The 18245-nt window shown below is 43.1% G+C and overlaps 1 long non-coding RNA gene across 1 annotated transcript; it reads right to left on the bottom strand.

Annotated features, from left to right (window-relative positions):
- Positions 1–242: 242 nt before the first annotated feature.
- LOC116988929 lies at positions 243–17585 on the bottom strand. Its single transcript, XR_004416143.1, has 3 exons — positions 17425–17585; positions 16221–16224; positions 243–253 (listed from the first exon to the last, which is right to left on the bottom strand). It is a non-coding gene; the product is annotated as an uncharacterized LOC116988929 (long non-coding RNA).
- Between the last annotated feature and the right edge of the window lie 660 nt (positions 17586–18245).

The following is an 18245-nucleotide window of genomic DNA, read 5'->3' as shown; positions in this document are numbered from 1 at the left end:
GGAGTCTTTAGGGTTCAGTCCTGCTGACCTGGTGTTCGCGCATACTGTACGTGGTCCGTTGAGGGTCCTGAAGGAGAAATGGTTGCAGGAGAATACAAAACGTAGTATTTTAGACCACATCTGTACCTTTCGGTCTAGACTGAGGAGGGCATGCGAACTGGCAATGGGTAATCTTGCTTCTGCTCAGTCTAGGATGAAGGACTGGTTCGGCAGGAAGGCTTCTAGTAGGAATTTTTCTCCAGGTGACAAGGTCCTGGTGTTATTGCCTCTTCCTGGTTCCAGTCTGCAGGCTCGGTATAGCAGTTCCTATCAGGTGGTTAAGGAGGTTGGTGAGAGGGATTACGTTATTGGTACTCCTGATCGGAGGCGTAAGACCCAGCTCTGTCATGTCAACATGATGAAGCAGTACCATGAGCAGGAGCCTGTGGAGGTTGATGGGGAGGAGCTGTGTCCTTCGGTTTCGTCTAAGCCTGTTTTGGCTGCAGTGGTGCTGCCCCCTGACACGGGTGGTGATGTGGGTGAGGCACGGTTGTCTGTGACTGCAATACAATAAACCAATCATAAAAATGTCCGGGGCAACTGATTTGAGTGGCCAGTGCCAGTTATTAAAGTGTCCGTGCCAGCCGCAGAATCAGGTGACTGTGAGTACAGAGTGACTGTTTAGCAGCCTCACAGCCTGTGGTAGGAAGCTGTTTAGCAGTCTTGTAGTCCGGACTTTGATGCTTCGATATCTCTTGCCTGATGGCAGGAGATCCAGGTGTATGTGGAGGGGGTGCAGTTTGTCCTTAGCAATTCTCTGAGCTTTTTTCAGGCAGCGGCTCTGGAACAGTTCTTGTACCGAGGGTAGGGAGACGCCAATGATCCTCTCTGCTCCCCTCACTACCCTCTGCAGAGCCTTCCTGTCCGAGCAGTTGCAGGTGGAGTACCACGTATTTATGCAGTACGTGAGTACAGACTCCACCATACCCCTGTAGAAAGTCCTGAGGATGTTGGTGGGAAGTGAGGCCTGTTTTAGTTTCCTCAGGAAGTGCAGTCGCTGATGGGCCCGTTTGACGGTCCCAGTGGTGTTCCTGGACCAGGTGAGGCTGTCTGTAATTTGCACACCGAGGAACTTTATGCTCTCCACTCTCTCCACTGCAGTGCCACTGATGTTGAGGGGTGTATGCTTTGGCTGCGCCCTCCTGAAGTCGACAACCATCTCCTTCGTTTTGTCGACATTTAATTCTAGATTATTTTTGCCGCACCAGTCCACTAGTTGTTCCACTTCCTCCCTGTACATTGATTCGTCGTCTCCGCTGATGAGTCCCACCACTGTTGTGTCATCCGCGAATTTTATGATCTTATTGTCCCTGAATCTGGCAGCACAGTCATGTGTGAGCAATGTGAACAACAGCGGGCTGAGCACACAGCCTTGAGGGGAGCCGGTGCTCAGCGTGATCGAGCCTGAGGTATTCTTGCCAACACGGACTGACTGCGGTCTCTCTGTCAGAAAGTCCAAGATCCAATTATTTTACATTCATTGGGAATCTGTTAACTTATGAACCAGAGTAGAATGATTCCAACTTAAAATAATCTTTTCCATCCATATGCTGATAAGATGCCTCGTTTTAATCAGAGTTTTTGATAAATGGTACAAAATATGGTTACTGTTGGTTAGTTTCAAATTATTTGCGTATATTATTTACGTATATTGATATTCATTTCAGCAGTCATTTGGGAAATCCAAATGGTCAATAAAGCTTTTAATAAATGCAAATTATATATTTTCTCATTTGTTTATTACAGGCCAGCGAAATATTTTCCCTCCACTGATTTCAAAGCTACTGTGTTTTCACTCTGCAATTGACCAAAGGGACCAGTAACCAAGATGGGATTTTGGAAATTACATCAATTCTAGATTCATAATCTACATCTTATTATGAAAAACCAGTCAAAGTTGGGCACGTAAAAATATGTTCCCTCAATTAAAAAAGAGCGGACGTGAGGTTATCCATATTCTTAATTCTTGAACTGAGCTTCGCACCATAAGAGGTGGAGGCTTAATCCATTCCCAATGTTTGAAAGATGTAATTGTGTCATTAGTATGAATGTGTACATATGGATAAACATCAGATAAATGTAACATATAAATGATAGATAGCATTTACATGCAAGATGGGTTGACTGATTCACCTTGAGTCTCATCATAATTCTGAAGCATTTCATTCTCTATATTGCTCATTAAAATAGATCAGTGTATCACATGGTACTCAAATAAGAAACAATGGAGACCCAAGAGACCGCAGATGCTAGAATCTAGAGTAAAACACAAAGTGCTGGATAAACTCTATGGATCAGGCAGCACATGTGGAGGGGATGGACAGATGATCTTTCAGGCTGGGACCCTTCTTCAGATTGATTCAGTTTGAAGACTGAACAACTGAATTTTCTAATATTTCAATGACATTTTAATTATCTGACATGCAAAGATTTTTTTCAAAAACCTTATAACCTTAGAAGTTCTGGAGAACATCATTTTGAATAAATAATAGAAATATCCTGCCTCTAAATTGCTGTCATGACGGGTTATGTAGATATGGAATTCATCTCTGTTAAGGGTATGTGCCTTTTTTATCCTCTGCTATTTTATCTTCAACATGATACCTTAGAAAATGGAGTCAATTCAAATAGAAAGTTTATGTATTCAAGAGTCATTGCCAGTGCTTTACTGGGCTAACATTCAAGAGGGCCATAAGCCATCATTTCTATTTTTCCTTCATTCATTTGGGATGGATGAAGTTTGCACCTCACAAGGAGTGATGGCAAGCTCAGGAACTCATAGTTTAAGTATTAATAGCAGTCCTACTATTGGGGGGAAATTCCAATCTGAACGCTCAATTCTCATGTGTTTTAATTGTAAAGTTTACCAAGAATAAAACTCATGACCAACCATTCTATCCACATATTTACACTACACATTAGTAATCCTGGAGGATAGGTATTCAAAAATATGAAAGACATTTAGATTATTTTCCTAACCTCTCCAGTTATTGCAAGTAATTCAATGTTAATGAAGTATTGAAATGTTGAAATGTGGTGAAACATATTAGGCAGTATCCACACCAAAGTTCTACAATGCATAGATAATCACCCATTCTGTTTTAATTATTTTGACTGAGAGGTAAATATTGGCCATAACAATGCGGTAATTGCAACACTACTTTAAAAATTGTGTTTTCCACATCCATCGGCACCTTTGTATAATGGCCTTTCTAAAAGAGCACTCCCTCAGTACCCGAATGAACTGTCAAACTTAATTATCTGCTCTAAACATTGGAACTGGATTTGGATTCATGATTAACATTGAGCTTTGTCACTGAGTCAAGACTGTCACGTTGGATATGATGGATATTGTAATCCCAATCAACTCTTGGCTCCCATTAACATTTTCCAACTGATAAAGTTACAAGCAAATCCTAGGAGACCAGGATTTCCACAATTTTGTAGATGACTAGAATTAAAATCCACTATTAATCAATTGAAAGTTCCAATAACACACCATGTATCTGAGCGGTTTGACTGTGGAAGTAGCATTATACTGACTATTTATAGAAAGCCTTCTAATTTTACTTCACTGGCATCCAATACATATAATCACTTGTAAGAACCATATAGCACCCCTTGCTGTTATCGTATTTTGTGCAGAAATTGTTCAGTCTGGCTGGGATCTGGTAGCAAAACAGTGTTAATCATCAATCTTTGCTGCAAGACATAGCAGTCCTAATATTAGGGGGGAATTCCACCCTGGGCACTAATTTCTCCAGTGTTTTAATCGTAAATTTATCAAGAATCTGGAATCTCTCAATGACGCTAATTTGGGTTATTACTAACATAGCAGGGATGTTCCATTACTCAAGACCGCAGGATCAAGAAACAGATTTGGGGAAAAAAAATCACATGGTGTTGATAGTCAAGTGAATAAGTTGTTCAGAAAATTTGACTTAATGATTAGGGGAAAGCTGCGGTGAGCATGATTTATGGGTGGGTAATAATCTCTAGAAAAGAAAATTAAATATGAATCAAAAAAAGATTCAAGTCAGAAATAAAAAAAAGCCAGAATTAGTCACAAAATTACAGGAAAATTATTATTTGATAGTAATTTAATTATAATGGGGGCATTATTCCATTCAATTTGATGATAACAGTGCTTTATCAATTACAAATCGAGTTTAAGCATAAAAAATGACCACACTCATCTGACATATTTGACCATGTGACATACTTCTGGAACACTTTAATATTTATTTGATGTAAGGCTTTAACCAGCAAATTGTCGGTAAGAGACAAATTGTATTTTAAAAGTTGGCCCACATCCTTCACCACGAGTAATAAATCAGTATTGTAAACATATTAGTCAGTTAAAAAAAAATCTTCCCATCAACCACCTTTGCCAGCCCCCTGTCAGAAGTGGATAAATCGCACACACTGCAGAATTTGTGTGGATATTCACATATCTACTTGCCTTGTGGTTTATTGCCTTCATTTCATTCAAATTTTCCTCTTTATTTTTCTTGTTCTACTTTAATCTGTTTTCAATCCATATTAAAATAACACTTATTTCTAACATTGCTACTTGTTTCATACTTATCTCCCTTTTTTAAATAATTTGATGTCTACCAAAGCTAACTTTATTACGTCGGGTTGGTGCTAAATGACATTTGTGTTGAGGAATTTGGGGCATCTGATATCAGTATTAAGCACTCTTGATGAAGTACACATTAGTTAAATTGGAAATAATGTTTCTTTTAAATCCTCAATCACAACTTGAATGAGTCCCTACTGCATTAGTAGAACATTTCTCCCCACAGCAGCTCTCCTTTGGCCTCCTGAACAAACTCGTTCAGCACTGCTGGGTCAGGACCATGTTGATCTGCAGGTTCATATTCGTCAGCAACATAAATGCGAGGAATTGCAAAGGATATCTTTTGAATGGGAGTAAATAAAAAACTGGATATTTGATCATTTTCTCCGAAAGAGATGGCTTTTAGTTTTCCTTTAAAATGTATCAACCTACTTTGATTTTAAGTGGGCAGAAAATAATGTTGGCAGAAAAACCAGTGGTAGGAAATACCTTAAATGCTATCAATGATGCCAACAACCCGGAAAGAATTATAAAAGGGGCAGCACAGTGGCGCAGCGGTAGAGTCGCTGCCTTACAGCGCCAGTGACCCGATTTCGATCCCGACTATGGGTTTTCTCCGAGATCTTCGGTTTCCTCCCATACTTCAAAGACCCACAGGTTTGTAGATTAATTGGCTTGGTATAAATGTAAATTGTCCCTAGCGTGTGTAGGATAGTGTTAATGTGCGGGGATCGTTGGTCAGTGCGGACCTGGTGGGCCGAAGGGCCTGTTTCCGCTCTGTATCTCTAAACTAAATTAAATATGAAGCAAATTGAAGAAAGACAAAGCTTTCTAAATTGGTACCAAGGTCTTAGTCTTGAAAGGTATATAGTTGCCTATTCCTCCATTCATTCCACAGGAATCAAATCCTTAACCTTTATCAAATCCTAACAGCATGTGGCAGTACTTTCATGTATTATGCTGTGGGCTGCCCAAGAAGTGGTCTTACTATTTAGTTTTAATGCGATCAAGAAAATAGTAAGGCAAATACTACTCAACATTTATCGAAGTGCCAATTAAACAGCTACATTAAGTGAGGACCAATGTACACTTAATCAAAAACTTTGTTTGAAATGTCCTTTCATTAGCTCAACAAGGTCAACATATCCATTGAAATGCGATAATGTGCTTTCAGGATACACATGAACTAAACATTCACTAAATCATTTCTTGATTAAGAACTCCTCTAACAACATGGTAATTTAATTCTGCTGTCTGCCTTTCTGGTGCTGAAAATTAACTATGAAAAGTTTTAAATTTTGAGCCGAGAAACTGGATAGGAGAAAATCCATGTATGCCGTCTTTCATATATTTTTACAACATTTCCAAACAATTCCTATCTCACCAAGTGGGAAAATGGATTGGGCCCTTCCTGTTGCCATGCCCCAGTGCCATTACTCATGTATCAATTCCTGATAGACACAGGGGACAGCAGATGCTGGAGACTTGTGTAGAACACAACGAACTAGAGTAACTCGGCGAATCGGGCAGCGTATCTGGAGGACATGGATAGACAATGTTTCGATGGGAACAAAAAAGGGTTCCAACCTGAAACATTGCCTACCCATGTTCTCCAGAGATTCTGCCTGACCTGCTGAGTGAATTGCTGATCATATTTTGCACATCATCAATAAGCTTGGCACATATTATAACAGAATCAACATAATTGGATTAGAAGATCAGCATTTACAGTTACACATAATTCAAGAAGGAGAAAATAGTGCGGCCTGTGTGATTTAAATATCTCCCACTGTTACCAGTCTATTTGATGAAAGTTACCCATTGTAAATGTATTTTGATTAAAATTAATGACTGGCAGCCCTCAACACAGGTGAGGTTTCAATGAACTGGTAGCAGCAGGACAATCCGTGAAGCAGCTACTGGGTGCATTGGCACATGAGTCGTGACCACCTGTATGCTGCCCCATGCTTAGAGGAAAAGACGTGTGGCATTCACACCTCATCATCCACCCTACCCCCATCTTTCATATCAACATTGGCCCATTTGACCTAATTTCAGATAATGTAATCAATGCTGAGTCATTTTACCTGGGTCAGCATGCAAATCCCATTGCTACTCTTTGTCCAGCAAGAAAAGGTGTGCATAAAGTATGCAAAAAGGGGTTTAAATATTTTGCAAAGGGAATAAATCACAATAATGCTTTTTGGTTGAGCCAAGGTATCTCAATTTCACAATTCATTTTAGCATTAGGCCTAGATATGTTCTCATTCCTTTGTCAAATGTCCCATTGTATTTCACAAATGTAATGACATCATCAACATGCTCAAGAAGGAACTGCAGATGCTGGAAAATCGAAGGTAGACAAAAATGCTGGGGGGAGGATGGACTGACAGTGTATAGTGTCGGGTCAGTTCTACAGACTGATTGGAGCAGTAGGGAGAGAACTGGAAAAGAGAGGTAGAGGTGAACAAGTGATAGCTGGATATAGGTGGGAAATATCTGATGGGGAGATGGGTAGAGTAAGTGACAAAGCTTAGAGGTGAAAAGGAGTCAAAAGAATGCCAGATAATGTGAAAAGATGAGTGTAATGTAAAGCCGAAAGAGGGATGTGGGTGGAAGAGGCGAATACAAAAGAGAATGGAGATTTTTAAACAAAATTTGATTATCTATTTCTTTAGTCTTTCTACCTCCTTTTTCCCTTATCTTTTAACACAATCTTTCTGTTTCAAATTTCCTTCCGTACAGATTTTGCCTGGAATTTGTCATTCTGACATATTTCCAACCCCGTGGTGTCTTATTCAGAATCTCTCAATCTGATTTTATTTTTAAAGAGATAAATGGCTGTTCATTCAGGTCTCCAATGGCAGCTCCCATGAGGAGAAAGACTTATTTGCTTCACCCGTGGCATCAGTCGCCAGAATGTTCTTGTTGCCGTTAACAATAAACCCCATACTCCAGCAACTTCGCACACAAAAGTTTTAAGAGGCAGTCTTACTGTGCATATATTTAGCTGATTCACTCACTTTTGATCATATCTTCGAGAACTAGAGATGATCAGGTGCGCGTATTATGCATTTTGTGACAGAATTTGAGTTTAAGCAGCCTAAAGTAATCAGCCCCGGGGATATATACTGATCAAGTGATAAGTCAGCTTTTATGGAAGTTATCTACATCTAAAATCAAACCATTCAACAATAGATAATCGATCATTTAATTCCTAAATTAGAAACATAGGAACATAGAAAATAGGTGCAGGAGGAGGCCATTCGGCCCTTCGAGCCAGCACCGCAATTCATTGTGATCATGGCTGATCGTCCCCTATCATTAACCCGTGCCTGCCTTCTCCCCATATCCCTTGACTCCACTAGCCCCTAGAACTCTATCTAACTCTCTCTTAAATCCATCCAGTGACTTGGCCTCCACTGCCCTCTGTGGCAGGGAATTCCATAAATTCACAACTCTTGATTTTATCTCTACTATCTCTAGCACATTGGAGTAACAATCCCTGAAAAAATGAACACCACACTACTTGAAACAGTGGAGATATGACATTTTTAATGTTCTACGCAAAAATCTCTCCAGTATTGTAAAAATACACATATGCATGGGTGGGTAAATGAAAATGGAAATGCAATAGCCAAGTTAATGTTCTATTTCTTCAAGTGTTTTGATTATGATAATGTTATTCCTGATAACTGACCACCTTCATTGCCATAATGTTAGTACTTGTTGCCCTCCCACAAAGTATGCTCCAAACCTGCAAGACCAATGATCCCGAGGGGACAATTATTCCCCAGAAATAGGAATCCAAAAATTAATGTTGCTTTCGTGTGTTAACCATTTCAGTCCCTACTATTTGTCGTCAAATTTTACAAAAAGTATAAAGGAGTCATTGACAATTTCATCCCAAATGCGTCAGGAGCCTTCACCCACCACATGCAGGTTCAGCATTACTATAGCAGGCATGTTTGCACATGATGGCTATAGGAACACATACTATATTGTTCCCAACATATTTTTGGAAGATTTGTCAATGTAAATATTAAATATTCTGGCTTTCAAACAGATGTGACTTGTATGGTTCAATAAAACTCTACCCATAAGGACAAAGCTTCATATGCATGGCCTCCAGCATCAATACCCAGAAGTTTATTATCGATGTAAATCTCCACGATTTGTAGAGTACTTATTTTTTAAAGTACAGAGGCCCTGAGCTAATATTTTTCCTGCCGATAATTTCATATCTGAAGGGGAATATATGTCAAATTTTGTTTTTCAAACACAATTTCTTCTGAAGAAATCTTTATTCATGGCAAAGGTCATTATCAGGTCTCTGTCTCCGAGATCGAACCCGGGTCTCCGGCTCTGCAAGCGCTGTAAGGCAGCAACTTCCACCGCTGCATCACCATGCCATTTAGAGAAAGTGCAGAAATAGGCCCTTCAGCCCACCGAGTCCATGCCGACCAGGGATCCCTGTACATCAGCACTATCCTACATGCTAGGGACAATTTAGAGTTTTTAACCAAAGCCTATTAACCTACACACCTGTACATATTTGGAGTGTGGGAGGAAACCAGAACACCCGAGGAAAATGCAGGCAGTCACAGGGAGATTGTACAAACTCCGTGCAGACAGAACCCATAGTCAGGATTGAACCCGGGTCTCTGGCGCTGTAAAGCAGTAACTCTACCGCTGTGCCATTATGCCGCTCCTATCTCACACATAGATTTGTAATTAGGTATGTTTCTGACACCCGGGTGAAGCAGCAACTCTACCACTGCTTACCTGAGTTAATCCACTTCTTTCACTCAACCAGTAGGAATAAAAGTCAATGATAACAAAGCACAGGTAGTTTGCTGGTCATGATTTTACACCATCTTACAGGCATAAAATCCATTATAATATCTTTACATGAACCATTGATTCCCATTCATCAATTTTCATCTCAAAACTTATTACAGTACCTTTTTGGTGGAAAACTCACGAAGGAAATGTTCAACCACACACACAAAGTCTAATGCTCAGTGAAATTGTGAAACGAGTCTTTGAGAATAAATATGCATGTAACATGTATAAATGTTGCGGCCCAATCTCCCGCTGGGGCAGGGCTTTTAAAGCAAAGATTGCCAAGGCAAATGTCATGTCTTGTCACTTCAAAGCAGATCTGCCTTTGAGTCTGAGGGGCTCAAAGCAAGGCCCAGCACTGGATGCCTCAAACAACCAATAAGATATCAGATTGTTGGAGGTGATCACTGGGGGAAGGGGAGCAGGAGATGTGGTTGTCAGTATCCCGCTCGCTAAACTAATTCACTTGCCTCTAGATTGCCTGCCTCTAGAATATCAAGCTTGATTGAAGAATCGCTATTTCAACGTAGGGTACGGTAAGGATGAATTTCTGAAATACAAATATTAAATATATATTGCAATGGGGTTAATGTCAACATCTATATCTATCTATCATATCTATCTATCTATCTATAAAACTCTCGTGCCATCCGTCCGGCTGCCGTCCGTCCGGCTGCCTTTCTGCCTTTTGATTCGTTGACTTTCTGCCTTTTGATTTGTTGACGGCTGCTCCTTCCTATCAGCTTCCAACACACTTCGAAACAGCTTCCAACACACTTCGAAACAAACTTGCAAGACAGGAACACTCTGAACCTTTCACTGCTGCAGCAGGCAGGGGAGGTGCTCAGGGGAGTGCTGGAATCTTACATTTGGGAACGGCTTCAGTTCCATTGGAGGAGACGAGTGCATGGTGGAATATTGGGTTGGGGGATCACACCATTGGGGGAGCAGACCCAACGGGTCTGCACTTGGTCTAGTACTTCTTAAAAATCTGATCTTGTGTATATGTGTGTGTATATGTGATTGTCTTTACATCTTCACAAAAAAAACTACATGGTAACGATAACATTCTTACATATTCCGGTTGACATTTTTCTCGTAGAGACCGGGATGACCTTATCTGAACATTTCATGCTTTATTTCTCGTTGTATTCTCGACTCATTACTGATTAAGTCAAAAAACGTTGAAATTAAAAACAACAGCTTCAAATGATGACATCACAATGGCGCACCAAGCAGTGAAAAGCCTGAATGAAGATTTAATCATATCTCTGGCATGTTATTCGTGATTAAAGCTTTAAAAATGCCAACTTTTACAAGATTTTTACATATTCTGAACCCTTTTTTTCCGTCGCAGAGGACTCTTTCACTGAACATTTTATGCTTTATTTCTTGACAATACTGATTAAAGTTTAAAAAAATTAAAATACCTTAAATTACTAACTGACCAGCTTCAACTGATGATTTTTTAAAGATCACTGCTGAGGAAGGCAAGGGGAGTGCTGGAATCTTTTGTTTGGGAATGGCTTGAGTTGGAGGGCCATGCCTCCCGTGGGGGCTACGGGTAGGGAACGGGTGTGTTGGGGAGCAGACCTAACGGGTCTGCACTTGGTCTACTATACTATTAATACTCTCGTCTTGTTTGTGTGTGTGTGTGTGTGTGTGTGTGTGTGTGTGTGTGTGTGTGTGTGTGTGTGTGTGTGTGTGTGTGTGTGTGTGTGTGTGTGTGTGTGTGTGTGTGTGTGATCATATCTACGCCAAAATGGTACACGGTAGCGCTAAAATATTTACAGAACCTTACTCAGCTTTTCCCCGTCGTTGCCCTTGTCAAGTTTCCTTCAGATTTTATTTTATTTTACACAAGTTATTGATATTTCAAAGTTTAAAAAGGCCAAATTTTTACTGTTAAATCCTTGCAGCCCCAGCTTACAACAAACTTCCACACAAAGTTGCAAACCAGGAACACTCTGTGCTTCCACCTGAATGGAATGTCACAGTCCCCCGACATTTGCAACAATATTGCCATCAAAGAACATTTGCTCCTGCTCCTGCCAGCACAGGAGGGGAGGGGCCAGGGGTAGTATAATTTGAATTGGAAGTGCTGGGGGAGGCAGGGGATGTGCAATTGGAATTTTTTTTTTTAGTCCAGTGCTGGGGGAGGCAGGTGGAATCTTACGTTGGGGAACGAGTTGCATTGGGGGACCAGACCTCCCATGGGGTCTATGGGTGAGTGGTGGAATATTGCATTGGGGGAACGGGTTGCAAAGGGGGACCAAGCCCTCCCATCTGACAGGGACCCAACGGGTCCCACTTGGTCTAGTGTATTACTAAAAGGGATGGAGGGAGGGTGCATTTTTTAAAATATATTTTAAAGTCACAGTACATAGAATTTTTTTTAAAGTTTCAAATGAGGGAGGGTGATTAAGGCAAAATGAGCAGCCCCTGTGCAGCTGGGGGCTATGGGTGAGTGGTGGAATATTGCGTTGGGGGAACAGGTTGCGTTGGGGAAACGGGTGAGTGATGGAATATTGCGTTGAGGAATGGGTTGCGTTGGGGAACCAGGCCTCCCATGAGGGCTATGGGTGAGTGGTCAAATATTGTGTTGGGGGTACGGGTTGTGTTGGGGGACCAGACCTCCCATGTGACAGGGACCCAACAGGCCCCATTTGGTCTAGAACAGCGGTTCTTAACCTGGGGGTTGTTTGGGGGTTTTCCGGGGGTCATGAAGGGGTCATAAATAATAAATCATTTTTTTGAGCCCATTTTTAGGAACCTAACAAAGGTACATACCACACACAGTATTTTGTTTGTGTATGCGCACACGTATACACACACAAACTGTGTGTGTTGTGAACCATGTCTGCCGAGAAGCGTACGTACAGTGAAGCATTTCTCAAGTTTGGCTTCACGAGCATTGTTCAAAAATCCATGGTCAAGCCACAATGTGGTATCTGTGTCAAGGTTTTGAGCCATGAGAGCATGAAGCCCACAAACTGAAGATCCATTTGGAGTCTTGTCAAAGCGACCTGGCGGGGAAGGGCGTGGACTGTTTCAAAGGAAAAAAAGCCGCACGCAAAGGTTCCCGCATCGATTCGACAGGTCACTACGCTCGTCAAAATGAAGCAGCGCTGGAGGCTTCATACCGGATTGCTTATCGAATCGCACAGACTAAGAAACCTCACACCATCGGTGAAGAGCTTATCAAGCCATGGTCAAAGCAGCTAAATTGGTGCTGGGGGAACAGCAGTCAAACAAGTTCAGGCAGATTTGCTTTCGAATGACAGTCAAAATTCAAATCTCAGATATGAGATTCTGCTGCAAGTAGTGAGCACTGTGAAGAGCAGTCCAGTGTATTCACCGCAACTGGACAAGTCAACAGATGTTACCTCATGTTCCCAACTGCTAGTCGTGCATACTGTCGTTGTGTCCTTGGGCAAGACACTTCACCCACCTTTGCCTGTGTGTGAATGTGTGTGAATGTGTGTGAGTGATTGGTGGTGGTCGGAGGGGCCGTAGGCGCAGATTGGCAGCCACGCTTCCGTCAGTCTGCCCCAGGGCAGCTGTGGCTACAGAAGTAGCTTACCACCACCGAGTGTGACTGAGGAGTGAATGAATAATGCGATGTAAAGCGCCTTGAGTATTAGAAAGGCGCTATATAAATCCCATCCATTATTATTATTATTATTATGTTCGTTACCTCGATGGAGAAGCCATGAATGAGGAGTACCTGTTCTCAGAGCCATTGGCCACTACCACTCAGGGAGAAGATGTGTTCAGAATGCTGGAAACCTTCCTCATCAAACATGAGCTTAGCTGGGAACAACTTGTTGGGGTGTGTACAGATGGGGCACCTTCCATGTTCGGATGCAGATCCGGCTTCAAAGCCTTCGTGATGGATGTCGCTCCCCATGCCTCCTTCACCCACTGCATGATACATCACCATGCTTTAGCGATGAAGACTCTCCCTCCTGGTCTTCGAGAAGTGCTTTCAGATGTGGTGAAGATTGTGAACCACATCCAAGGGAGCGCAACAAGCTCAAGAATCTTCAAAGTGATGTGTGAAGAATTGTGCACTGATTTTACTGTTCTGATATTCCGCACAGAGGTGCGCTGGCGTTCGCGTGGTAAAGTTCTCAATCGTTTGATTCAACTTCGAGAGGAAATAGCGCTGTTCTTGGAGAGAGGGTGTACCGAGAAGGAGAATCAGCTTCATGAAAAGCTGCAGGGTGAACTGTTTGTGATGAAGGTTGCTTACTTGGCTGACTTCTTCGCCGAGGTGAATGCCTTGAACCTGTCACTTCAAGGAAACCTCCCAATGCTGCACACGGCTCGTGATAATGTGGCAGCGTTCAGGAGGAAGTTCAAAGGTTCAAAGGTTCAAAGGTTTCTTTATTAGTCACATACACCTAGGTGTAGTGAAATTCTTGTTGGCAATGCAGCACATAAAAAAAGAATACAAACATGACAATAATAAGGAACTTTAACATAAAAAACATCCCCCCACAATGGTTTCCATTATGAGGGAAGGCACTAAGTCCAGTCCCATCCCCATGTCCACCCATAGTCAGGCCTATTGAGGCCTCCGCAGTCGCCGCTACGGAGGCCCGATGTTCCAGGCCGTTCTCGCCGGGTGATGGTGCTCCGGCGTCGGGAGAATCCTCTCAGCGGCTTGAGACACCTGGAACGGTCGCCTCCTTACTCGAGACCGCGGCTTCCGAAGCCAACAAGGCCGCGCCAGATGGAGCTCCACTACTGGCGATCTCATCGCGAGATCCCAGGCTCCCGTTGAAAAGTTCAGCGCCGCCGCCCGCAGCTCCGCGATGTTTTACTCGGCGGTCTTCAGCTCACCGGAGCTCCAGCGCGGCGACCCGGGCAAGGCATCGCCCGCTCCTCAATAGCGCTCCAGCACTGTGCCGCCGCCGAAGCCGAGGTTCTGGGCGGTCCCCTCAGGACACGCCGCTCCAGGCCCGCTGGTAGGCCGCGAGGACGGGTCGACGGTGCAGCCCGGAGAAAAGCTGCCTCTCTGACCAGGTAGGGACCCTGAAAGGTAGTTTCCCCCCTTCCCCCCCCCCCCCCCCCCCCCACACCCCCCACATAAAAAGACTAGAACTCCATAACAAAAACACTTTAACTAACTAAAAATTTTAAAAAAGAGGTGAAAAGACGGACAGCTGCAGAGCTGGGCAGCCATACCATACAGGACGGCGCCCCCTGAGAAGAGTCCAGGATGGTGACACGACTATCTTCCCTGAGAGCTCTACCTGTTTTCATGGGATTGTTAAAATCTAAGAGGTCTTTTCCCTTTCAAAAATAACTCTGGAAATGTTCATGGTGCGTCTATAGATTTGCGATATTGCGATATTGTTGCCAAAACTTACTTGGCATGATGTCCTTTTTTAATTTTATTAGGAGACTAATAAATGAACTTTGCCAATGAAATTTTAAATAAGCATAACACAGCTAATGATAAACTTAACAAACTGCCAAATAGAGAATTGGCCATCTGTCAAAATATTGTCAACAGTAAGGCCCATGCTCCCTAAGGACACCTTAGAAGTGTGTATGAGTGAGATTGTTCACTTGATATCTGTAGAATTGCCTGGATAGAGTGAAGCGTGAATCCAGATGGACCGGTTTTGGCCTTTATTGCACTTTTGAATCTGTTCTTTTTAATCTTTGTACGGAGTAGAATAATTTAGAGGTCCTCACAATAACACAATAGAGGGAAATTCTGGAATCCTTGAATGCAGAAGTTTGTTTTGTTATCTCTGAAGCAAAATAAGTTTTCTTTTGCTTCAGAGATAACAACCACTGTTATCAGGATTAACAACCATTGATATAAACCGTTTAAGAAGGAACTGCAGATGCTGGAAAATCGAAGGTACACAAAAAAGCTGGAGAAACTCAGCGGGTGCAGCAGCATCTATGGAGCGAAGGAAATAGGCAACGTTTCGGGCCGAAACCCAAGGGTTTCGGCCCGAAACGTTGCCTACTTCCTTCGCTCCATAGATGCTGCTGCACCCGCTGAGTTTCTCCAGCTTTTTTGTGTACCATTGATATAAACCCACTGACTCCCATGGCTATCTGGACTACACTTCTTCCCACCCTGCTTCCTGTAAGGACTCCATCCCCTACTCCCAATTCCTCCGCATGCGCCGCATCTGCACCCAGGATGAGGTGTTCCACACCAGGGCATCGGAGATGTCCTCATACTTCAGAGAACAGGGGTTCCCCTCTTCTACTATGGATGAGGCTTTCACCAGGGTCTCTTCTATACCCCGTGACTCTGCTCTGACTCCCCATCCCCCCACTCGTAACAAGGGCAGAGTCCCCCTTGTCCTCACCTTCCACCCTACCAGCCGTCACATACAACTAATAATCCTCCGACATTTTCGCCACCTCCAACGTGATCCCGCCACTTGCCACATTTTCCCATCTCCTCCCGTCTGCTTTCCGCAGAGACCGCTCCCTCCGTAACTCCCTGGTCAATTCGTCCCTTCCCACCCGAACCACCCCCTCCCCGGGCACTTTCTCTTGCAACCGCAGGAAATGCTACACTTGTTGCTTTACCTCCCCTCTTGACTCCATTCAAGGACCCAAGCAGTCTTTCCAGATGCGGCAGAGGTTCACCTGCACCTTCTCCAACCTCATCTATTGCATCCGCTGCTCTAGATGTCAGCTGCTCTACATCGGTGAGACCAAGCGTTGGCTTGACGATCGCTTCGCCGAACACGTCCGCTCGGTTCACAATAACCAACCTGATCTCCCGGTGGCTCAGCACTTCAACTCCCCCTCCCATTCCGAATCCGACATTCCTGTCCTGGGCCTCCTCCATGGCCAGAGTGAGGACCACCGTAAATTGGAGGAGCAGCACCTCATATTTTGCTTGGGCAGTTTGCACCCCAGCGGTTTGCACCCCAGGTAGTCCCAACTTAGTCCTCCCCTTCTCAGCTCTACCTCTTCCTTTCTTCTCCCCCCCCCCCCGCCCCACCCTCACATCAGTCTGAAGAAGAGTCTCAAGCCGTAACGTTGCCTATTTCCTTTGCTCCATAGATGCTGCCTCACCAGCTGAGTTTCTCCAGCATTTTTGTCTACCTAAGTTTTCTTTTAAATTAGATGTACGTCACCCGTCTACAGTGTGTGTACCAGACAAGAGCAATGAATGAAATCCACTGTAAACTCTCTGCTTTCACTTAAAAACAATAGAAGCCTAGTCGTCTGTAGCCATTTGGATAGTCATTGCCGAATTCAGCAGCAAAGTTTCAGTTGATACCTCTGTTCAGTTGATACCTCTCAAGCTCTCTTTAAAAATGATGACCACATTCTGTCAGCAAACATTCCAGCGCATTGACTAAGAGAACTAAATCCAAACGATTCAAAAATTCCAGATATCTATTCAGGACGAGGGCCGGTCATCATAGTGGTACAGCTATTGGACCCATTTACCTTGCAACTCCAGCAACCTTGATTTAATCCTGACCTCTGGTGCTATCTTTTAACTGCTGTAGATTTTGTACAATTTGCACTATCCTACACAGTAGGGACAATTAACAATCTTTACCGAAGCCAATTAACCTACAAACCTTTACGTCTTTGGAGTGTGAGAGGAAACCACTATTTCTCCATCAGGTGATGCCACCACGATGGCTGCCTCGCCAACAACTTGTCAGTCCCCTCTCTGTTTTTATTATTTTAAGTATGTTTTAAAAGTATGATTTAGTGTTTCTTGGTTTGTTTTAGATGGGGGTGGTGGGGGTAATCGGGGAAACATTTTTCAGTCACTTACCTCGACAGAGATGCGATTTCTTGCCATGTCGCATCTCTGTCCCCCGCTGCGGCCTACAACGTGGAGTGGTGCGGACGTTCCTGGGGACTGGAGCTTCAAGCCGTGGGCGCGGCGAGGACTTTAACATCGGGAGCTGCGATCCTTTGCCGAGGGTCGCCAGCGGAGATCTGACCGCTGGACCTGTGGACTTTAACGCCGTGAAGCCGCGGTCTCCGGTAGGAAGAAGCCGACTTGGGAGCTCCATTCTGCAGAGTGTTCCAATTCATCCCGATGCCGGAGTTTTGATGATCTCGACAAGAGGGCTTGAACATCGGACTGTCGGCAGCGGCGACTGCGGAGGTTTCAAAGGCCCCGATCGTGGGTGAACAAAGGAGGAAGATGACTGAACTTTATTGCCAACCATCACAGTGAGGAATGTGAATTCCACTGTGGTGGATGTTTATGTTAAATTTTATTTTATATGGCTGTGTGTATTGTTGCTTTTCACTTAGTATGGCTGTATGATAACTCAAATTTCACTGTACCTCAGTTGCTTAAGTGGCAATAAACGCAAACTTGAACTATATAGCTACAGAGAAATATGTCAGTAAAAGATGAAAAAGTAAAGCCTGAAAAAATATATACAACACACATGAACAATATGAATCAAGCTGGTAAAGATGAATAGGAAGGGAACTAAGAACAATATAACAATACCTGTGAAAATAAAATGGACACATATAAGAGAGAAACATTTTAATATTTACCACATCAAAAGGAAACGAATCAATTACATTTTCTTTCAAGACGCAAGTCACACTTCAAGACATATTCCTAATTGCAGACAAACCCATTACATAAGATTATTTATTGTTTAAATATATTTGTTGTATTCATTTTTATTTGCATATAGAGTCATAGAGTCTAACAGCACAGAAACAGGCCCTTTGGCCTAACCCGGCCATGCCGACCAAGATGCCCCATCTAAGTTAGTTCCATTCACCCGTGTTTGGT

The sequence above is a fragment of the Amblyraja radiata genome, chromosome 1 (assembly GCF_010909765.2).
Source record: "Amblyraja radiata isolate CabotCenter1 chromosome 1, sAmbRad1.1.pri, whole genome shotgun sequence".
NCBI classification, from domain to species: Eukaryota; Metazoa; Chordata; class Chondrichthyes; order Rajiformes; family Rajidae; genus Amblyraja; species Amblyraja radiata.
The sequence above is the reverse complement of the archived record's forward strand: the minus strand, read 5'-3'. Positions and strand labels throughout refer to the sequence as shown.